Consider the following 26,076-nt stretch of genomic DNA (forward strand, 5'->3'; position numbering starts at 1 on the left):
TTTTGCCACAGAAATTGTGTTTGGGATGGTAATTTTTTAATTAAAAATCAAAAAACAATTTCAGTGACAAAACACAAAGAAAGTTTGACTTAGAACGTGCATACTCGCCACACATCCAGTTTTAGCTATTTGCACTTCTATATTTATACTAATAGTGAATTCATCGTGTTTGTCTCTGTGTGTATGCGTGTGTGACAGTGTGTGTGTTAAATTGCGTGTGTGTGCATGCGGGACTGTGTGTGCTGCATGTATGTGTGACTGTATGTGTGCGTGTGAGACTGCACTTTGTTTTTAATTTTTTTTATTTTCCATTCATTTGAAAAAGTGTCCTTCTGGTCAGAGAACCCTGCAGCACCATGTATAATTGTAACGCTTGCATGAGCCCACAAACTAGACCAGACCCCGGTACTGAGATGGGAAGGACAGTGCCACGCACCCACAGCAGTGGGGGCGTGCCTAGAAGGCGGATGGTCCATGTAGCCGGATCTGGGTTGGAGAGAGAGGGTCCTGGGTTATAGAGAGCTGCGTAGACAAAGTCCGTAAGCCAACGGTCTGCAGTGGAGAAGACAGTGTAGTAGAAGTCCGTGAGCCTGGGTCATGGAGAGGAGAGGTAAACGTAGTCGAAGGCAAGCTGGAGTTGGTATACGAAGGGTCAATCTGTAGAGGAACTTGGACAAGGCAAGGCACAGCTAGACACAACAGAGGATCCGCACAAGGCTACATTTATATATGCTCAGCAATGCATCTGAGCACTACCAGGGTTTTTATGGGACAGGAAGCCAATAGCACAGGAAGCAGAGCGGAGGCACGGCCCCAGCGGAGGCTGGGATAGGTGCAGGAGTTAAAGGGGCTCGTTAAGGCTTGATGCCCAGCTGGAGATCGTTGCATGACATCACGCGTGCGCGCCGCACGTGGAGGAGGCACCGAACGTCCGAGGGGGTGGAGCGAAGTATAAGAAGAGCGGGTGCGCACGCGCTCTGTAACGAGAGCAGGGGTGCACGCACCAGAAGAGGGGGGAGTAGAGGCAGTGACAGCCGCAGTACTGTTGGTGAGAGAGGAGTGAACACACCACAAGGGACGTGTTTCCTGATTCCTCACATTATCCCCCCCTTGAGGATCGAACCCCGGACGATCCAAGTACGGCTTGTCTGGGTATCTGGCGTGGAACTGTCTAAGTAAGCCAGGAGCATGGATCTGATCGTACGATACCCAGGAATGTTCTTCAGGACAGAAACCCTTCTAATGCACGAGAAACTGTAGATTTCCTCTGGAGTATCTGGGGTTAATGATCGACTGAACTTCGAATTCCTCCTGACCTTGGACTATGACTGGAGGCGGTCAAGGAATAGTATCAGGGAATCTTGAACTTTGTTTAACCGGTTTCAAAAGGGCGACGTGGAATACCAGTGGTATTTTCATAGAAGGAGGTAATTCCAGGCGGTACGCCGCAGGATTGACTTGCTGGAGGATTTTTAAGGGTCCCAGGAATCTAGGAGCCAATTTTAAGGTTGGAGTCTTTTGCCTGATATTCCTCGATGAGAGCCATACCTTGTCCCCTTGCTTAAGTCTGGGTGCCGCTAGGCGGTGTCGATCTGCCTGAATCTTCTGTCTCTGAACCGATTCCTCAAGGGTCCTCCGGATTCTTCTCCATGATTCTTGGAGGGAGTTGACTCTGGCATCCGCAGCTGGGACTCCAGAGATTGGAAGAGAAGTAGGGTGATACTCGTAATTAATATAGAAGGGCAACTCTTGGGTGGACTCATTTCTGAGAGAGTTGTGTGCAATTCAGCCCATGGTAATAGATCAGCCCAATTGTCCTGCGTATCTGAAACAAAACATCTTAAATATTGCTCTAGAGATTGGTTTACTCTCTCCATCTGCCCATGGGATTGCAGGTGGTACCTTTGAGAAAACACTCGTCAGAACTTTGACACAAACTGTGATCTGGGATCGGACACTATAGAGACAGGAACCCCATGTACACTTAAAATCTCGTTGATGTATACATCTGCTAGGGTGGTGGAATTAAGAAGTCCTTTGAGAGGTATAAAGTGGGCTTGTTTGGAAACTCTGTCCACAATGACCAGGATGGTACTGTATTCATACCATTAGAAATTAGCAGCTCTACAATGAAATCCATTGCAAGATGGGTCCATGGGCGCTCCGGAATTTGAAGTGGACGTAGCAGACCAGAAGGCTTATTACAAGTGGACCAAAAATAGCACAAAAACAGAACACCTACTGTATGCGTTTCGGGCTTTCAGTTGTTCATTCAACACTTATTTTTTACTACAAATGGATCCTGTCACCACAGAGAGTGAATGTGAAATAGAAATGGACAATCCCACGCAATTTGCTTTCAATTTTTCTGATAATTCACTACGTTTTAAAAGAGCCCAGCAAGTATTTGACAATACCCTTGAACTAAATTGTGAGGACATTTCAGATCTGAAGATTCAGTTTACAAAACTTGAAAGAATCCTGTCAACAAAAATAAGAATCTGGTGGGATATTATCTCATTACAGAATTATGTTAAGACCCAGAGAATCCCCAGAGGGTTACGAATTAAAAAATAACCCACATTTGGGTTCATCAATTCTGAATTTGAAACCAAGTGGAAGGATACCCTTAACACCTGCTCCTTCACTTTAATGGATCTCATTATCCAATCTAAAACAAAAGAAAAAACTGCCCTTGATAAAGAAATCTCTACATTACAGAAAGATTTACATCAATACATAGAGATGGAGGGCTTTAATGATTTGGATTTATCACTATCAAAGAACATTAAAAGTATGGATAAAGAAGTAATGTCAAAGAAACAGGCTAAGTTTGAAAGGGACAAATTAGACTATGTTCGTAACCAAGTTTATGTTTGGCAGAGAACCTTTCCATCAAAGAAATTTAATCTGCCAGGTGGCAGATATTCATGAATTGTAATGAATTCTAATGTGTACAGACAGTAATGTATCGACTTGCATGTGTTTAAAAAAACCCAAAGTGGTCCATTGTGAATTGACCTTGGTACTGAAGAAGTTACAATACTGTATCAATTTAGGCGTTTCATAATAAAAACTCAATGTACAGTGTCTTTTTTACATTACAGTACTGGTTTTCTACTATTCTGAGAGTTCTGAAATGAGTACACCACCGCAGTACGTGTGCAAAAAGCCCGACATCACGTACGCTTATATAATATGGTCCATAATTAATGCAGCAGATGATAAGATGGCCACAGTTGGTGAAATTTATCAATATTTTATCTCAAATAATGACTTTTACAAATTTTCACCAGATGCTCATGTGTAATAAGGAAAAAGTTATGTATCGATCCGTGTTTTTTTCGTAATGCTCCTGCTCACGGAGTTAGAGGAATGTATTGGTATTGGTCTGTGGTGCCAGATTTTTCCAGTATCTTTGTTCATGGAGACTTCAAAAGGCGAAAGGTCATGGTAAAACCAACTAAGATTCGTCAGTCCCAGGCCAGCAATGTAACGGCGCCAGCGCCAGCACCGGCTTACAATAACGGTCTGACCTTCAGTGAAAACCTGGTGACCGGCAACCCTTGCTATCTGTCCCCGACAGGATATCTGCAGCCTGAGCAAGATTTCACGTACAGATACCAGCAAACTTGCATGTTCCAAGAAGATTTCCAGCTTCATTAGCTCTCAACTACAGGTGTAGCAGGCCCACTGTCACCTGTCAACTATGTGTTGAATCAAGAATACGGGACTGGCAGTGCCTCGGCACAAACCGATTAGCAAAGTCTAGTGTGAAGGTACATTACAGTTGCCGTATTGTATTCTTTTTTTTAAATATCAATACATTATGCACACAGACAAGCGATTAGTTACTGCAGATCGGTCCATTCTCCTGTAATCAATCTTTACAGTATGTCTCATTGGAACCTTGTTGAAACGCATATGCGTGTCATCACATTTAGGCGCATGCGTGTATGTGAACAAGAGACACCCCCCCCCCCGAGAAAATGATTGTGGGGACTGACAGAGGGGACTGTGGGAACTTCTTGAGGGGACTGACTTTAACCAACCATTACAGTATGTGAAATGTTATATAGTACTTACTGTATATTTTTGAAACACTAAAAATGTTATAAAAGGTTGCACAATGAAACAATTTAAAAAATATTCAACTTTGTTTTATTTATTTTGTGAGTTAAAACATTATGTTATAAATTTGGAACTATAGAACAATCTATCAGCATCATTAACGGAAAATATAACATACGGTACCAGTAATAATTTTATTTTTCCTCAGAAAAGAAAATTTGTCATCAAGCGGAGAACGACAAATAAAGGGATTTCGATGGATAATATTGCTTTTTGTAACGTTGCTTGCGCATTGATGAATCTGATTTAACAATCCAAGTACTGGAGGCAACAATTTAGTGACAGTGCCATTTTTATTGATTAGGGTAGAATAACTGTGAGCTTTATAGAAAACCTTAAACAGTATGCTGCTATTTTCATATACAATACTTTTTTACATACTGTATAAGAAACCCCAAAAATAAAAAATTATAATCTTTTATGCTATACAGTATGTATTTATTCTACAGTATACAGTATGTGTATTCTATACCTGTATGTATTGTTTTAATACTGGTGTGGAGAAAAAAACGGAGCATAGCAGCAGCAAAAAAGTAAACGGGCTACAGGAATAAAGCTAAACACATGTTTAATGGGTGGGTAGCAGCATGTCCAAAAATACTCTTACGCGTTTCACGCTAAGATTAGCGCTTCGTCAGAGAGAACGAAGCTCTAATCTTAGCGTGAAACGCGTAAGAGGTTTTTTTGGACATGCTGCTACCCACCCATTAAAGATGTTTTTAGCTTTATTCCTTTAGCCTCTTTACTTCTTTGCTGCTGCTGTGCTCCATTTTTTCTCCACACCTGTATTTCCTCAATCATCACGTGAGGCACACCAAAGAGAAGAAGGATAACAGACTGTGAGTAACTTTATATCTTTCACTTACTGGTTGTGAATATGGGAGGGTACCTTACTACACACAACAGGATTATCAACATGCTCCAGGGAGATAGTCCAGCATAGGAGGATCATTGGCTGACGCTGTTTATATATATGCAGTAATCACCTGTCTTCTCTACTAGGACATTATATGTTTATGTCTCCCCTCATAGTGAGCAACATTCCTGTGATTGGTTTTTAACACCCTGTAAGAGACGTGTGCAGAGGTACGCAATAGAGACTGGTTTTAAGGTGAACTAAAATAAGGCTTTTATTGCGCCTGCTTCTTTAACACATGAAAATCATCAAACGTATGCAAATAAGTGGTTAAACAAAGCTTCTGCTTCACTTGGGAGTATTTCTAGGTAAACATATGCAGTCCAGAACTCCCTTTAGATAGCATGTTTCCCAGCCCCAAACATATATTTTGATATGTGCAGATATACAACAGTCTTAGAAAGTAAAGTTTATCTGTCTCTCTGGTAGCTGTAGGGGAAGGCTTCTCTGTTCTCCTGGTGTCCGCACCCTTGTGTGCTAAGGTAGGATCCAGGTTTAGAATCGTGTCCCCTTTGTCTTGTTGTCAGCTTGCAACTCAAGACATCGGTTTGTTCCACAGGTCAGCCCAGTTGTGGACTAGGGAACTCTCTGTCTTTCTGCTTCCTGGGTCAGAGGCAGGTCAAGAATCTCCCTTCCTGTCTCAGAGGCAGGCTTTTTCTGACACCTGTAATCAGCCAGGTGGTGTTGGTTAATTGTCTAGCAGCAGTTAACCACCACACTTCTGGATTAGAGGCACATTTTTGAACAGAGATAAGTCCCCTGTTACACCCCCAAACACCACACTGTTATGAGGATTTCCTCTTCAAGCAAGCTTATTTTCTCAGACATGAATATCAGTACTGATACTGATCTTTTACATGCAAACCATGCTCTAGTAGCACTGATTACAGAACCCTGTTCTGTTACCATATTGTTTTAATACTGTTTTGATTTAATGCGCATGCGTACAGTATACAGTATGTCTCATGGAACCTTGTTGAAACGCATATGAGTGTCATCACATTTATGCGCATGCGTGTATGTGAACAAGAGACACCACCCCCCCCCAAGTCATTAATGAAGAATTCTTGTAGGCTGATAAGCCCTTACTGTGTTTACTAACTAATCCTGCACACACTTCGACAGTAGCAGTTCCCCACCTCCTCACCCGCCTCGCACGCAAAGTCTTACTCACAAGACAATGGTAATGCAACCGCTTATCAACACCCCACCCCCTCCCCCTCCCCCCCCCCCCCCGAGCCATTCATGAAAATTCTTTTAGCCTTCTTGAGGGACTGACTGATTTTAACCAACCATTACTGAATATGTTTTAAAAACACTATATTTTCTTATAAAAGGTGACACAATTAAACAATTTAAAAGAATTAACTTTTTATTATTTTTTTGGAGTAAAAACATTTTTTTATAACTTTTGAACAGACGAACAATCAAGCAGCGAAGTCGATCCCCACCAGTCTGTCCTTCCAGGGACCGACCCTTGTATGCCTCATAATGCCATTTATGGAGTTTCTCACGATTCTCATTAAATGATAGGTAATATTAAAATAGCGCTGCACTTCCTCCACAATTGTTCTCCTTAAATTTTCAGGCAGAGCCTTTTTGATTCGATTTCCTTCGTAATTCACGTTGTGGGTCCACCCGCAGTACGACCTGGTAACTGATGTGGTGTTTGAAGATGGACATTGCATATTTCTGGGCTATACCTGCACTTGCAGCACTATATTTCTCCCTGACTTGCTGGGGCAGGACGCGCAAGCTGATGTTGGGCACAGTTTCAATACAAGCGTGTGTGGGTGTGATCCTGGGAGCGGGTGTGCTTCTGGCAGCAGGCGAGGGTAGGTGGTCTGGGAGAATGCTTTCCTCCTGTCATAGTCGCCTTATCGGTGTTGTCATCTCCTGTCATGGTCTTAACGGGGTTGTCATGTCATCCTCATCAATGGCATACATGTACACATATTCTTCAGACAGAGGGGGTGCACTTGGTGATGGAATCGTGAAGGTCACATCCATGCCACCCTCATGCTCCTGCGTCCGACATACAGGAGCAGGAACTTCAAGCAAACAATGTATCCCAGCTATGTCAGTCTCTATCTTCTCCATACGCGTATCCATCTTCTCCATCTGCTTATCCATCTTCTCCATCCGTCTATCCTTATTTAACATGGTCTCTAAAAGAAGATCTATATTTAGCACCATAGCGTTGTCAGGGATATCGACATTTAACCCATTCAGCATGCGGGCGAACGAGCTGGATCTTGTGCAAGGAGTGCAGTAGACATCTGAGTGAATGGGTGCTGGAGCGGATGAGATAGGGGTTCCCAGCAGCACAGCAGCGTCGTTGATGAATACAGGAGCAGGTGACCTGAGGGGTCCCAGGAGAGCACCGTCGTCAATGAGTGCAGGTGACCTGTGGGTTCCTGGGAGAGTAGCGTCGTCGATGAGTGCAGGAGCAGATGACCTGGGAGTTCCCGGGAGAGCAGCGTTGTCGATGAGTGCAGGAGAAGTTGACCAATCTATAGCACCCATCACATTGGGAAGCCCTGCTACATTATAAAATACAGTCTTCAGTTCCTGCCACTCTGCTCTCTAGGAATATGTATGTAATTCCTAGAGCGTCTAGTCAGTGCACATAGAAACTGGCTAGGGGCCCGCGAGAATGTTGGCTTCGAAACCCAGACTGCTATGCCCACAGTTCTCTGAAAAGATGTAGAAGCAATACAATGTAATGAGCTTAGCAATTTAATAAGGCCAGGCACTGCATGACTCCTGTCTGTTGATGGCTCTAATTCTTCTCAACTCCTCATAGAGTTCAAAGATAGCCGCTGAGCTCAATCGATATCGGCTGATGACCTCTGCCTCTAGGGAGCATCTTTCCTGGAAATGTCAGACACACAATTCCCAGCCTACATGGAAATCCAACTCCATCAATCTCCTTGCTCTCCTCAATTGTCGTAGAGCCCTCCTCCTCACATGAAATGCTGCCAAACCCACATTTACAATGACAACCATTTTGCTCGGAAGGTAAGTGTTTCCTTGGAATCCTTTACATAGGCAGCATAATAAGCCATATGATTGTAAATAAGGGCACCTTTGTAATATAGTATGTAGTATTACATAGTATTTACAACATTTGTATTGTAGTCATCTAAGCAGTCATAGTTTCATTCAGATGTGTTAAACACATAATAGAAGCTGAGGTATTCAGAAAATAAACGCCATTCATTAATCAACTGTCAAAACGATGATTCAACACAATCTAAATCATTGTTGTTAAAAATCACACAATCATAACATTTGTAGCTAACATGTTGAGTCGTGAAGGTGTTAATGCTCAATAAGTTCTTGGTTGCTTCTAGAGAGGGGTAGCAGAAGGTTAGATTTATGTCCGGGTGGTTGTTTTGTGATCACGGGAGGATTGCCATTTAAATTAACCCCTTCATAGGCTCCTGTCTCTTCCCTTGCTAAGAGCAGAATGAGCCTTTGTGTGTTCTCAGAATTCTGACGATATAGTTCCTGAGATTAGCTACAGGTGCTAGCCCTTTGCCTTAATTAGCTGCCTGTCTTTTGAGCAGGGGAGTTTCCAGCAGTCAGGCAGCATGCCTGACAAAACTTTGTTTGTACTGCTAGTTCGCAAGTGATGGGTCTGTAAACCACATCACAGGGGCCTATTCACAAAGTAGTGATAAGTGGTTAAATGGGCGATAAATGCTCTTATAGCATGATTCTGCCAGATCTTTTATTCACAAAGCAGTGATAACACTGCAGTATCTCGCTATAATGACTTTTTAACGCCCATTAACAGCCAGAGGCAAAACATTGTCCAAAAAGTTTTTTTTTGCCAGTAATAGCTATTCGCAAAGCAGTGATAAGATTATCGGCCAATAAAATCTCTCAATATTTTGCTAAAGGCTGGTGCTAAAAAGATTGATAGATGCATAAAAGCATTTTTTTTCTACACAGGATTGATACCAGAAGCAAGCAGTGGTCTCCGGGGGTCTCCGTTGGACCACACTATCATGTTTTTATTTTGTTTTCTATTTTGTATTTCTGTTAATTTTTGGAGTTTGCTTTTTAATTGTGGTTTATTTTTGTCTTTTGATTTTAAATAATGGTGTTTATTTGTATTTTCTTTTCTTTTTTTATTTGGTCTTTTGATTTTTAATTCTGGTGTTTATTTGGTATTTGTTTTATTGGTATCTGGTATTTTTGTGTTTATTTTTTATTGTTGTTTATTTTGTGATTGTTTTGATTGAATTTGATATTGTTGGTTGTTGTTTATTTTTTAGGTTGACTATTGACTGTGATAGTGTTAAATCATGCCCTTTTATCATGCATTATATTATGCCCATACTGTATATACCACTATGCCAATCAATTGTTTTCTTGGCTTTGTAATTAGTATATTTTTTAGGTATTGTGTTTTATTTTGGCCCTGGATTTTTTTTTTCAGCTTCCCCATTTATTGGGTTATTGGGAGTACAGGAGACACCAGCGGGGACTACAGAGGGCCCCTGGACACCCGTGGGGACCACCCGAGGACCCCGCCAGCCTCTGGTATCAATCCTGTGCAGAAAAAAATTGCTTTTATGTGTGTTAGGGGGGTATAGGGGTTGTTGGGGGCACAGGTGGTGGGTTGTGCATTGGTGGGTAGTAAATATTACAAAGTTTATAAACCTGCTATTGTGCCTTAACCCCTTTATTGCCTTAACAGCTATCCACTAAGGTAATGAAGCTTCTTTAATGTAATTTTTAATACTAGTGTATGGGATCAGGTGTCTACTAACCTGAACTGCCTGATTCCCAAGTTACAGGCCCTGGTGTGGCGTACAGGGTGCCAGTATCACCACCATTTTTAAAATCCTCTGCGTCACGTGACCATGGTATTTAAATATTGAAGGAGATACCGGCACCATACCGGGACCTGTATCTCGGGAAGTAGGGGTCCGGAGGCTGAAATCAATGTGGTTCAGCTCAGGAGACCCCCTTCTCCCGCCCACTATTAGTAAAAATGAAATTAAAGCAACTTCCTTACCATAGCGTATTGCTGCTACGGTAACGATAGGGTGTCTTCTGAGGTGAACCGCATTGATTTCAGCCTCGGGGACCCCTTACTTCCCAAGATACAGGCCCCATTATAGGGTGCTGGTATCCCATTGAAGGATTGAAATCCCACAGTCATGTGACGCGGGAGATTTAAAAGCACATAGGATACTGGCACCCCATACCAGGGCCTGTATCTCGGGAAGTAGGGGGTCCCCAGGGCTGAAATAATTATGGTTCAGCTCAGGAGACCCCCTGTTCCCACACACTTATCAAAATAAATCATTTTACTGCACAATCACCTGTAAGAGCCGTGTATGAAGACGCAGCGTCTCTAGGCAGCTCTTCCAGGCTCCAATTTTTTCTATCACTTGCCGTTCGCTAGGATTAATAGCGAGATAGCACGGATACAAAAAACTGGTGGACGATAGTGCATTTTTTTTATCGGCCTTTAAAAAAATGGCATTCATTCTTAGTGAATACCATTTTCTCCCTCATGTTTTAATGGGCGATAAATCAATGCAATGTCTGGCGCCAATGCACTGATTTTATCAACGTTTTGTGAATACGCCCCTATATCTGTATTTATCAAATAGACTTATAGTTAATTACTGTAATTACATGTAACAGTTTTACGGGCCCCCACCCATTCTCACATTGGCCCCTGTGGTCTCCTGGCCCCATTACATGTATGTATGTGTGTGGTGCACCTGCTGGCTTACAGGACTCCTGAGTCTCCCGCTTGAATGGTATGGGGATATCAGCATGACAGGCATCTGAGGTAGTGTGCTTAGAGTCCTACTCACATCTGATGCAGCGCCTCCACCTCATCAGGATCTCTGTGGCCGCAGGGGGATGTATCTGATGAGGACCTCCTCTGTGGTGTCTCCTTCTGTGTAATGACTCCACACATACACAGCAAGGGTCTGGTGAAACTGGGCATCTTTATTGTCATCCTCATGCAGACTGCCCCTCACAGCAGTTGTCCTAGCCACTCATCTTGGTGTAGTATATTCTTTCAGAAGTTCTTTCCGTCCCAATGGAGTTGGGTCACCTCTACACTCAGGGAGATCCCCACCTGTGTCAGGTCCTTGATCAAAGTGTAGATAACTACCAATTATATCTGACAGCCTTAACTGTTGCAGACCTCCAGAACTGGATCATAACGGATCCCTTGATTAACACTCTCCAACCACTACAGAACCACTGCTTAACACACTAACTTTAGGCAGTGCTGTGTCTTATATAGACTCAGAAAACAGCCACACCTCTTGTGTCACTAACAATGGACACAGAGCATGTTACCACTCCCCTTGTGTACATATGACACCTCACCAGGGTGTGAGGGCAAACCTCCATGATTGATGCTGCCAATCCTGCATACTGCTGCGGCAGACTTTATTCTTATTAATCACCGTCTTGTACCTGGCATGTTCCTGGAATGCCACACTGTTCACCCGGAGCATGCCGGGCTCCTTTTGCCTTCCCAGCCAGGCACATGCCCGGCTGACGAGCATGTTGATGTGTTAATTGATAATGGTTCAGGATTTACTAGGCTGCAATGCTTCGCGTGTCCGCCAGATGGCATAAATTCATGAATTGTAATGCAGTATATATATGCATATGTATATACAGTAGAGGCAGCGATTATTCTAACAAAAACCATTGGCAATTCCCCAAAAGACCCAGGTACACCCAGGAACATTCTGAATACATTTCCTTAAACTAGCCCCAGCATTTTTGCATTGATTAATGGCCTATCAGATTAACAGCGGGGGTCCCTGGCAGTCCCATTCAAACTGAATTGGAATGCCAGGGATCCCTGCTGTGTTAATCCTATGGGTCGTTAGTCAATGCAGAATTGCCTTAAACGTGCCTCAAACTAGCCCAGAACATACCCAGCACATACCCTGAATGTAACCCGGCTAGTTTAAGGCAAATGTTAGAATAAGCGTTTCCTCTACTGTGTGTATATATATATATATATATATATATATATATATATATATATATATATATATATATATATAAACAGTTTTAAAGACAGCGCACTTTTTCCAGCACACCCAAATTGCTGCCGTGCTGGTGACGTGTGGCAAAATGTTGCACCAAATACCAATATTGACTATGAGTGTTACATGAAACAACCAGTGCTAGCCTACAGTAAATAAGAAAAAACTATATGTTACAAAAAAATTTCAATGAAAAATCATAAACCAAATCAAAAAGTAAAAAATGTGCAAAAATGTAAAAAAGATATTGCAATAAATAACTAAATAATAAATACAAAATATATATATTAAAAAATCCAAAAATGAACTATAAAAAATATTTATGTCCAAATGAAGTCCATGAATGCATAAAACAAAGGTCCAGGCTGCTTCTTTTTGGGCTCACCAAGTTCCCATAGTACCTATTAGAAAAAGAAAAGAGAAAAAGCGCCCGATCCTTGTGTAAAATCAGATGAACATTTTAATAAATCACGGACAAGACAAATGCACACTTACAATTTGTCTGATAAAAACAGGCATTTTATGGGACCTGCCCATGCACCAAATGAAGACTCCACGGTCACCTCCGCTCTGCAATCTCCAGAATGGTTCTGTATCCAGTGTTTGAGAACGCCGTTTGCTCCAGGATGGATAATGTCCACTTGTATGGAGTTTCTCAGCAGCGTGCGTCTGCCATTGCTCACCCGCATGTGATACTGGAATCCAGAAGGACTTTACTTGCGTCTCCACGATCTCTCTCTGGTGCCAAGGCAGGTCAGCCACCGTAGTTCCAATGTTAACTGTCCCTACGCGTTTCTTCCGCCTTTGCGGATTTCATCAGGGGATAGAGTAATTACACAATTTATATACAAATTACATACTAACATGAAAAGGATATGAAAATAATATAAAAATAAAACTCATTCCAGCGTTTGTGCAATACAGAATAGAAATAAAAAATTAAATTAAATTGGTTATCAAAATAATAATATTAATAAAAATGAGTGACATATAACATGTGCTAGTCATCTTTGGAACATGAACAAATTGATTATCATGTACTGTAATATATACACATCCTAACTATAACTAATGATATGAAATTAATATCTTTAATTGTATAAATCACATATACCTAATGAATCTAAATAACGTAATGATACCTAAAAAACAATAATTAATTAAATACATAGTGCTTTATATAATATATAATTAATAATAATAAAAACATTTTTTAACATAATTAAGCTTGAAAAAGAGAGAAACATTTAATGTGTCTCTCCATATGTAAACTACAAAGAAGAGATGAAACAGTGGTTAATGATTGCAAGAGACAAGCCAAAAAATTCTAAGTGGCTATAGATTTATATATCAAATATAACCCAGATTTGGGTATTTAGAGACCTGATTGGTCAAAATACAAATGATCCCAAATAATATTTGATTATTCAATATCGATATAGAGAGATGATCAATATGGGTATAATTAGGGGCAAGATATAACCATATATATTCTAGCATGAGGAAAAAAGGGACCTAGATTAAAACCAATCCCAATATATTTGTTTGAATATATAAATGACGACTAATATTGGTGCAAATTCCAGGTGTGATTTCTGAACTGTGTGAGGGATAGATATATAATTTCTAAATATTTATGTACATCTAATAGATATTTAGTAATAGGGGAAAGAAGTGGAGCTCTAATTCAACTTCAAGATAAGAAATACTAGCAAGCTAAGAGGCAGCAATCCAAGTGAGTTAGAATTTCTTAATTTAAATAATTTAAATTTAATTTAAATAAACAACAATGACATGGATCTGAAGTTTACTTATAATGTTAACAAGAACAATATTGTGTTTCTGGACCTAGAACTGGAGGATATTTAAATGGAGAAATCATCACCAAAACACACTTTAAAACAGTGGCCACCAACATTTATTTACACAACAATAGCAACCATTATAAAAGATGGTTGGCCAACATCCCCAGGGGCCAATTTCTCAGAATTAGGAGGAATTGTTCTTCACGTTCTGATTTTTTGGCCCAGGGGGAAATATTGGTAAAAAGATTTTTGGCCAAAGGTTATGACAAACACATTATAGATGAAACATTTCGACAGGTAGGTCTCCTGGAGCGGAAATCTCTATTATCCAAATCAAAAAAGGTTGGAGGGACCAATGGTGATTTTGGGGTTAATTCTGTGAAGTCACCACTTTTCATTACGACTTTTAATAATTCAGTGAAAGGCATTTCAACAATTCTTAACAAACACTGGAGTATATTGTTAAGGGACCCAATAATTGGAAATAAATTACCAGCTAAAGTTCCCATTATATACAAAAAATCCAGAAACTTGAAAACTATGCTAGCACCTAGTCGCCTTAAACAGATTAAGGATCCTTCAATGATAAAACCGACAATAAATGGCAACTTTGTTTGTGGTAGAAATAGATGTATAACATGTAAACATATGTGCAAAACCAATCAAGTCACTTCCTTTTACAACAAATCTACACATACAATCAAGAGTCATATGGATTGTCTATCCTCATTCATGATCTATGTCATTACATGCAAATGCGGACTCCAATATGTGGGGAGAACCACAAGGACTCTAAGCACAAGATTTCTAGAACATAGAAGAAACATTCTACATGGTATTACTACTCATAACCTATCTAGGCATTTCTTGGAAATACACAACAAGGATCCATCATCATTGACTGTTATGTGCTTAGAACATATCCCTCTAGCATTATTAAGTGGTGACAGAGTCAAAAAATTGAACCTAAGGGAGACCTTCTAGATTTACATGTTAGAGACATTGAGTCCAGGGGGTCTAAACGACTGTATTGACACAAGCACTATAGTGTAATAATGATTCAAGATCCACCTCCATTGACGGGATCTCGGAGGTCTGGGTTGAGCATGTTTACCATGCTCCCTCCGAGGTTCCCAGTCGGTGCGATTGTGGGACCCTTGGTCAGCACTGTATCACAAACACACAATATTTGTTTTTGACACAATTACATTTATTTATTATTGTCATTTAATCTCAATATAACAATCACAATCACAATTATAGTTCACAAATTAATGTATAAATTAAGTTCACTTTCACATAAGTCACACAGAACACATTTATTTCACATTCACTTCTAATAATAATTTAAATTAAGAAATTCTAACTCACTTGGATTGCTGCCTCTTAGCTTGCTAGTATTTCTTATCTTGAAGTTGAATTAGAGCTCCACTTCTTTCCCCTATTACTAAATATCTATTAGATGTACATAAATATTTAGAAATTATATATCTATCCCTCACACAGTTCAGAAATCACACCTGGAATTAGCACCAATATTAGTCGTCATTTATATATTCAAACAAATATATTGGGATTGGTTTTAATCTAGGTCCCTTTTTTCCTCATGCTAGAATATACATGGTTATATCTTGCCCCTAATTATACCCATATTGATCATCTCTCTATATCGATATTGAATAATCAAATATTATTTGGGATCATTTGTATTTTGACCAATCAGGTCTCTAAATACCCAAATCTGGGTTATATTTGATATATAAATCTATAGCCACTTAGAATTTTTGGCTTGTCTCTTGCAATCATTAACCACTGTTTCATCTCTTCTTTGTAGTTTACATATGGAGAGACACATTAAAGGTTTCTCTCTTTTTCAAGCTTAATTATGTTAAAAAAATTTTTTTTTTATTATTAATTATATATTATATAAAGCACTATGTATTTAATTAATTATTGTTTTTTAGGTATCATCACGTTATTTAGATTCATTAGGTATATGTGATTTATACAATTAAAGATATTAATTTCATATCATTAGTTATAGTTAGGATGTGTATATATTAAATGATAATCAATTTGTTCATGTTCCAAAGATGACTAGCACATGTTATATGTCACTCATTTTTATTAATATTATTATTTTGATAACCAATTTAATTTCATTTTTTATTTCTATTCTGTATTGCACAAACGCTGGAATGATTTTTATTTTTATATTATTTTCATATCCTTTTCATGTTAGTATGTAATTTGTATATAAATTGTGTAATTACTCTATCTGCAGCAGTATCCTCGTTTGCTGTAATTAAATGCACTAATGTTCAAAATTCTGTTATGTCTAAATATATTATAGTTCGCAACTTTATTGCACCAGATATCAACTTGATTTAATGACACCTATTGAATTGAACACACCTGTGAGTCACATAATGTTTATTGATATGAGGGACTATTTAACATCAGACAGCCCCATTGGTGTCCATCCCCTGATGAAATCCGCAAAGGCGGAAGAAACGCGTAGGGACAGTTAACATTGGAACTACGGTGGCTGACCTGCCTTGGCACCAGAGAGAGATCGTGGAGACGCAAGTAAAGTCCTTCTGGATTCCAGTATCACATGCGGGTGAGCAATGGCAGACGCACGCTGCTGAGAAACTCCATACAAGTGGACATTATCCATCCTGGAGCAAACGGCGTTCTCAAACACTGGATACAGAACCATTCTGGAGATTGCAGAGCGGAGGTGACCGTGGAGTCTTCATTTGGTGCATGGGCAGGTCCCATAAAATGCCTGTTTTTATCAGACAAATTGTAAGTGTGCATTTGTCTTGTCCGTGATTTATTAAAATGTTCATCTGATTTTACACAAGGATCGGGCGCTTTTTCACTTTTCTTTTTCTAATATATATATATATATATATATATATATATATATACTGTATAACAACAACCCCTATAACCCCTAACATACAGTACTGTACACATACAGTACTGTATATGCACATCAATGATACTGTAGGCCGTCCCCTGGCGAGATGTGCTTGCAGCAGAGAGAGAACCGCTGCTCTCTCTGCGCAAACATCGGCACATTAAAAATTATTTAAAATACATTTTTATTCATAGTGTAGATGTGCAGGGGGTCTTCGGAGCTGAACCGCATTGGTTTCAGGTCGGGGGACCCCCTGCTCCCCGAGATACAGACCCCTTTATGAGGTGCCGGTATCCCTCTGCATTTAAAGGTCCAGATCACGTGACCGCGACATGTAAACAAAGCAAAGGGATACCGGCACCCCCTAAAGGGGCCTGTATCTCGGGGAGCAGGGGGTCCCCGGACCTAAAACAAAAACGTTTCTGCTCCGGAGACCCTCTGCACATGTACAGTATAAATAAAACACATATATAAATAAACACTTGCTCCTTACCTTAGCGGCTATGTGCTATGGTAACGAAGCAGTATTTTTAATAATATTGTACAGTGAGCAGGGGGTACCCTGAGCCAGAAATTAATGCTCAGGGGACCCCCTGCTCCTGCACAATATTATTAAAAATACAGAAATGCTGCTTCATTACCATAGCTGATAGCCGCTAAGGCAATGAAGGGGTTAACCCACCGTGCCCGCTTTATTGTGGGTAGTGGGGGTGGGTGAAGGGGGTATTTGGCCCTTGGTGTGAGTTTAGGACTTGCGGGGGGGTTGCGAGTGCACTTAACCCCTTAACGGCCGTAGCAGTTAATACCGCTACGGTCATGAAGGGGTTAACCCCTCCCGCTACCCCCTGCAAGCCCTAAACAACCACCGTTGGGGCTAATACCCCCTTCACCCACTCCCGCTACCCACAATAAAAAAAACTCACACACAGCAGCCGCCCAAAAAATAAATAAATAAATTTAAATAAATAAATAAATAAATAAATATAAATAAATACATTTAAAATACATTTTTATTCATAGTGTAGATGTGCAGGGGGTCTCCGGAGCTGAACCGCGTTGGTTTCAGGTCCGGGGACCCCCTGCTCCCCGAGATACAGCCCCCTTTATGAGGTGCCGGTATCCCTCTACATTTAAGGTCCCGATCACGTGACCGCGGCCTGTAAACCAAGCAGAGGGATACCGGCACCCCCTAAAGGGGCCTGTATCTCGGGGAGCAGGGGGTCCCCAGACCTAAAACCACAGCGGTTCAGCTCCGGAGACCCCCTGCACATCTACACTATGAATAAAAATGTATTTTAAATGTATTTATTTATATTCATTTATTTATTTATTTATATTTATTTATTAATTGTGCTGCTGCTGTGTGTGAATTTTTTTTATTGTGGGTAGTGGGGGTGGGTGAAGGGGGTATTAGCCCCATCGGTGGTTGTTTAGGGCTTGCGGGGGGTAGCGGGTGCACTTAACCCCTTCACGACCGTAGCGGTATTAAGTGCAGCCGCAACCCCCCCGCAAGTCCTAATGTCACAAAAAAGGGCCAAACACCCCCTTCACCCACCCCCGCCACCCACAATAAAAAAAATTCACGCACAGCAGCCCCATAATTAATAAATAAATCTAAATAAATAAATAAATACATGAAGATAAATAAATATATATGTGTATATATATAAAACACACAAAAAAGGAAAGTTGCTCAACACCTAATATTAAAGGTTAAATCAAGCCCCCAGATTAATACTGACTATAGGGGTAAAATAAAATATAAACCCAAAATTAAATCAGTTAGAAAAGTTATAGAGCTTGTTGGTGCTAGGGGATAATAACAACTATATAGAACACACAAATGAAAAGGACAAAGACAACCCCCTTGTTAGCACTCTAAATTACACCTAAAGAAAATCTACTAATAAAGATTATATTGCAAGAACCAGATGCACTGCAGAGTCAGAAAAATGAACAAGATTTTATTGGAATAACAGCAAGACACACTAACTTAAAAACATGAATATACTAAAGACTGCCTAACAAAATATATGTATCAAAAATATATTGGATAAAAGGGGGACTGTTAATCTAGTGAATGAATTCTATTTTACCTCAAAAAAACTAAAATGTGTCTAAGTGAATATAAATTGTAACACAAAAGTAGTTTAATATAACCCTTGAAGGTAATACAAAATATTATAAATCCCTACTGGCATGAATGCCTAATAGAGAGATATATGATGGATTGTGGCATGGAGGAAAAGTATATAATCAATGACCCAGTATACAGCCAGAAAAAATAATATATTACCAAAAATAAAGGGGGGAGAGAAAGGCAAACAGGGAAAAAAATGATGTAAATATAATAATCATACCCTGCCTAGCAATTCCCAAAAAAAAGAAAACAATGAGAACTGATGCAGCAAAAAAAATAAATAAAAAAAAATGTGTTCATTTTTCTGACTCTGCAGTGCATCTGGTTCTTGCAATATAATCTTTATTAGTAGATTTTCTTTAGGTGTAATTTAGAGTGCTAACAAGGGGGTTGTCTTTGTCCTTTTCATTTGTGTGTTCTATGTGTATATATATATATATGTGTGTATATATATATATACAGTATATATATAATAACAATCCCTATACATATACAGTATATACTGTATATATATATACTGTATATATATTAATATATATTCTGTATATATATATATATATATATATATATATATATATATATATATATATATATATATATATATATATATATATATATATAAAAAAAATATATATATATATATATATATATATATATATATACATACACACAATATATACACACACATGATGAACCAATATACAAATGAATGTAGAAGGGTTATCTAAACCATACTGTACTACAAATAACACTTCTCCATACAGACACACTACATTACAATGAATTTCCTTTAATAATCCTAACTGATCTTACAATCTAAAACCTCACATTCCAATCCATACATTGCATTTACATTGTATAAATGATGCATAAAATCTATGCACCATATACATTCTGCAAATGAATGTTAACAATATCATTGCAAGCTAAATACAAACACTTCCAAACAAGTCAACTATTTTAACCAATCAAGTAAAAAAAAATCAATATATACTGTAAGTACCAACCAGAAAACACAATTTTCAAACCAAAGCTAACCCTTACAATACCAAGGATTACATCTATCTAATTGTAAAAAATATTATACATTATACACACATTGAAGCATTGCAATAAACAACATACAGTACATTACATCCCCTGTATCTCCCTGCCTTGAGTGTAATCTGTGTAAAAACCCCTCCCCCCTAATGTTTCTGTTAAATCTCTCTGCCTTGAGTGTAATCTGTTTAAAGCCCCCTCCCCCCTAATGTTTCTGTTAAAACTCCCTCCCTGCCTGGTTTGCTGTGAGTGCAGTGTATGTAAATGTGGGGAGGGGGAGTGGGTTATAACCCCACCTCCTTGACTGTGATCTGTGTAAAGCCCCCTCCCCCTAATGTTTCTGTTATATCTCCCTCCCTGCCTGTATTGCTGTGAGTGCAGTGTATGTAAATGTGGGGAGGGGGGGGGACCCGATGTGCATATTGTGAGGTCTAGCCACCCTCACCCCCTACCCACATACCGTTACCCCCCCCCATCCTGGCTATGGCCCCTCCGCTTCTGCAAAACAGACACAAAAATTAAAACATCCAAAGTATGTCCCCTAACCCCTTAATCACCATAGCGGTTATTAACCGCTACAGTCATTAAGGGGTTAACCCACCCTCACCCACCACTCGGGATGCCTACATACCCTCCCACACTAACCCCCCCCCCCCCCGTGAGGCCTAACCACCCTCACCCAGTACCCACAAGGGAGGCCTACCCACATACCGTTGGGGAAACACCCCCCCCACCCCCAGTACCCACAATAAAAACAACAGTGACCCACAATAAACATCATTCTATTTATTAAATACATTACCCACCCCCTGTGCCCCCCCATAAATACATGATTTATTATTTTACAAACAGGGTTCATAACGCAGCCCCACGCGAGTCCCCGGTGGGCTGGCGGGGCACCTGGACAGACCTACAGGGTACCAGCAGCCCTTTTCAAACAGGTTCTGGAGGCCTGCTGGTGGATCCCGCCAGCACCATGGCCCCCAGGTGGTCTCCTTGGTCACCGTGGGCCACAATTGGGTCCCCACAGTAGGCCCAAGGATGTCTGGAAGCCCCGGGTCAGACCCACAGGTGTCTGTGGGGCCTCGGGTGGTTCCCACGGGGGTCTGGGGAACTCACGGGTGCTCACTATGGGTCCGCGGTGCTCCCACAGTGGGACCACACATCATCATCCCCGCACCTACGGGTCGGCGGTGCCCCCACAGAAGTGGGACCACACAGCTTCATCCCCGCAGACTACGGGTCCGCGGTGCCCCCTCAGAAGTGGGACCACACATCATCATCCCCGCATGTGTCACCCGTGGAACCACCAGCCTAATACCCGTGAGATACCCGAGGATACCACAGGTGGTCTCCAGAGGTCTCACGCGGAACCACGGTACAAATCCTGAATGTAAAAAAAATAAACCTGGCCTATACATTCAATACATACCCCCCCCCCAACACCTACAGTACAATAATGTGCAAAATAACTATTATCCAGATATGGATAATAGATTAATTGCCCATTATTAAAAACATTAACTAGCATATTAAAATAAATAAAGTACTACTGACCTCATCAATGCGAAGTGTCCGTCGCCAGCAACATCCTTGTCTTGTCCACAAAATACATTGCCAAAACCAAGCCAATACATTGCAATTACATTCAGATATCAATTAACCCCTTAAACACCTTATCAGATAATAACCGCAAAGGTAATTAAGGGGTTAAGCCACACTAGACCGATACCCACCCTTCACCCATGAATTTGTACAGTGGCTTCATCATGCAACTACAGTATATATACAGTGTATGTATATATATATATATATATATATATATATACTGCTGCGGCCAAGTTTATTCGAGCATTTGCCCGTTCTTGGCCGCAGCAGTAGCCTGGCGTGCGCCCGAGTGTGACGGGCGCGCGCCGAAGCAGCGGAAGAGCGCCCTCCGATCGGGGCGCTCTCCCTACCGCTGCCGGGTCCGCCGGGTCCCCTGGAACCCCCTGCCGCCGTCCCGCAGATCGCGGGACACCAGGGCTCCCTCGGGGAGCCCTGTACGCGCGTGCAGGGGGCGCAGGCTCCCGAAGACGCGTGACCGCGCGTCTATGACGTGCGGCACGCCGAGGGGCGGCCACTAGCAAGCCGGGAAATCTCCCGGCTTGCGGTACCGACCACACTGCAATAAAGTGTGTCGGTACTGTATATATACTTGTATATATATATACAGAGAGAGAGAGATATATATACAGTATATACACACACATGATGAACCAATATACAAATAAATGTAGAAGGGTTATCAAAACCATACTGTCCTACAAACAACATTTCTCCATACAGACACACTACATTTCAATGAATTTCCTTTAATAATCCTAACTGATCTTACAATCTAAATCATCAAATGACAAAGAAAAACCTCACATTCCAATCCATACATAGCATTTACATTGTATAAATGATGCATAAAATCTATGCACCATATACATTCTGCAAATGAATGTTAACAATATCATTGCAAGTCAAATACAAACACTTCCAAACAAGTCAACTATTTTAACCAATCAAATAAACAGAAATCAATTAGCAATCATTATTTACATCCCTAAACAATTGACAGTCCATCCCGAACAATGAAACAATTAACTAATTCACGCCTCGAGCAGAACAATTCAGCATGTGAAAAAATATACAAACTTTAAAACCAAGGCTAGCCCTGACCTCCCTCAAACACACAATACAATATCAACAATTACATCTATCTAATTTTAAAATACTTTAAACTCACAATAAAGCATACACTGCCGACACACTTAATTGCAGTGCGGCCAGATCCGCAAGCCGGGAGATTTCCCGGCTTGCTAGTGGCCGCCCCTCGGCGTGCCGTGCGTCATAGACGCGCGGTCACGCGTCTTCGGGAGCCTGCGCCCCCTGCACGCGCGTCCAGGGCTCCCCGAGGGAGCCCTGGTGTCCCCCGATCGCGGGACGGCGGCAGGGGGTTCCGGGGGACCCGGCGGACCCGGCAGCGGTAGGGAGAGCGCCCCGATCGGAGGGCGCTCTTCCGCTGCTTCGGCGCGCGCCCGTCACCCTCGGGCGCACGCCAGGCTACTGCTGCGGCCAAGAACGGGCAAATGCTCGAATAAACTTGGCCGCAGCAGTAGCTGCATAGTCAAATTAATTTAAAACACATCAAATCAAGCTTTTAAAACAACATCATTTCTTACCCTGTATGTATATATCTCTCTAGACATATATACATACATATATACATACAGTTGCAAGAAATGATATACCACAAAAAAAAAAAAAAATGTTAAAAAAGCTTTTATAAAAATTAAAAAGTTAAATAAAATACATTTCTTTAGTTCACTTACCATTACTTGCCCCCACCGACTCCCGTTGCGCAGCTTTTTCACGAACCAATCCACGAACAGGAACCCATAAAATAAAAAACCATAAAATAATAAACATTAAACTAAAAATCCAAATCAATCCACGGGTTTTCTACTTGTAATCCATCTTTATCTTCATCTGTATTCTTTCTTCTATCTTCTTCCGGGCGGGGTCTTCTTTTCATCTGAGGCCACGCCCTGGTCTTCTTTCTTCCCCGGAGGTCCTTCCTCCGCGGCGTCTGGCTTCAAAATGAGACGACATAGGCTTTTAAAGGTCTATGACGTCACATTTTTCATCATGGTTCCCACGGTCCTGATTGGGCCGTGAAAACCATGTGTTTTGGCCGATAAAAAAAAAATGATGACGTCACTTAAAGGCAATGAAAGCACAGCCAATCAGAATGGCTTTGCTTCAATTGCCTTTAAGATGACGTCATGAAAAGACACATGGCCGCCCTCACATGGTATGGTAGCCAATCAGAGCGTGGGAACTCCATCCCTACTCTGATTGGCTCTAGTATACCATGTAACAGAGGCTTGGGGGGAAAAAGGATGTGACGTCATTGAAAGCTTGTCACATGGTACTAGAGCCAATCAGAGCGTGGGAACTCCATCCCTACTCTGATTGGCTGTAGTACGTCACATCCTTTTTCCCCCCAAGTCTCTGTCACATGGTATACTAGAGCCAATAAGAGTAGGGATGGAGTTCCCACGCTCTGATTGGCTACCATACCATGTGAGGGCGGCCATGTGTCTTTTCATGACGTCATCTTAAAGGCAATTGAAGCAAAGCCATTCTGATTGGCTGTGCTTTCATTGCCTTTAAGTGACGTCATCATTTTTTTTTATCGGCCAAAACACATAGTTTTCACGGCCCAATCAGGACCGTGGGAACCATGACGAAAAATGTGACGTCATAGGCCTTTTAAAGCCTATGTCGTCTCATTTTGAAGCCAGACGCCGCGGAGGAAGGACCTCCGGGGAAGAAAGAAGACCAGGGCGTGGCCACAGATGGAAAGAAGACCCCGCCCCGCCCGGAAGAAGATAGAAGAAAGAATACAGATGAAGATAAAGATGGATTACAAGTAGAAGACCCGTGGATTGATTTGGATTTTTAGTTTAATGTTTATTATTTTATGGTTTTTTATTTTATGGGTTCCTGTTCGTGGATTGGTTCGTGAGTAAGCTGTGCAACGGGAGTCGGTGGGGGCAAGTAATGGTAAGTGAACTAAAGAAATGTATTTTATTTAACTTGTTAATTTTTTTAAAAGCTTTTTTAACATGTGTATTTTTTTTTTTGTGGTATATCTTTTCTTGCAACTGTATGTATGTATGTATGTATGTATATATGTCTAGAGAGATATATACATACAGGGTAAGAAATGATGTTGTTTTAAAAGCTGGATTTGATGTGTTTTAAATTAATTTGACTATGCAGCTATTCTTTATTGTGAGTTTAAAGTATTTTAAAATTAGATAGATGTTATTGTTGATATTGTATTGTGTGTTTGAGGGAGGTCAGGGCTAGCCTTGGTTTTAAAGTTTGTATATTTTTTCACATGCTGAATTGTTCTGCTCGAGGCGTGAATTAGTTAATTGTTTCATTGTTCGGAATGGACTGTCAATTGTTTAGGAATGTAAATAATGATTGCTAATTGATTTCTGCTTACTTGATTGGTTAAAATAGTTTACTTGTTTGGAAGTGTTTGTATTTGGCTTGCAATGATATTGTTAACATTCATTTGCAGAATGTATATGGTGCATAGATTTTATGCATCATTTATACAATGTAAATGCTATGTATGGATTGGAATGTGAGGTTTGTCTTTGTCATTTGATTATTTAGATTGTAAGATCAGTTAGGATTATTAAAGGAAATTCATTGAAATGTAGTGTGTCTGTATGGAGAAATGTTGTTTGTAGGACAGTATGGTTTTGATAACCCTTCTACATTTATTTGTATATTGGTTCATCATGTGTGTGTATATACTGTACTGCTGCGGCCGAGTTTATTCGAGCATTTGCCCATTCTCGGCCACAGCAATTACCTGGCGCGCGCCCGAGGGTGCCGGGCGCGCGCCGAAGCAGCGGAGGAGAGGCCCACCGATCGCGGCTTCCCCCTCTCCTCTCCGGGTCCGCCGGGTCCCCCGGAACCCCCTGCCGCCGTCCCCCACATCGCGGGACACCAGGGCTCCCTCGGGGAGCCCTGGATGTGCGTGCAGGGGGCGCAGGCACCCGATGACGCGTGACCGCGCATCGGAGACACGCGGCACGCCGAGGGGCTGCCACTTGCAAGCCGGGAAATCTCCCGGCTTGCGGTACTGGCCACACTGCAATAAAGTGTGTCGCCAGTGTATATATATATATATATATATCTTTCTCTCTCTGTATATATATATATATATATATATATATACAAGTATATATATATATATATACTTGTATATTTACTGTAGTTGCATGATGAAGCCACTGTACAAATTCATGGGTGAAGGATGGGTATCGGTCCAGTGTGGCTTAACCCCTTAATTACCTTTACGGTTATTATCTGATAAGGTGTTTAAGGGGTTAATTGATATCTGAATGTAATTGCAATGTATTGGCTTTGTTTTGGCAATGTATTTTGTTGACAAGACAAGGATGTTGCTGGCGACGGACACTTCGCATTGATGAGGTCAGTAG

Source organism: Ascaphus truei, chromosome 5, assembly GCF_040206685.1.
Source record: "Ascaphus truei isolate aAscTru1 chromosome 5, aAscTru1.hap1, whole genome shotgun sequence".
NCBI lineage: Eukaryota > Metazoa > Chordata > Amphibia > Anura > Ascaphidae > Ascaphus > Ascaphus truei.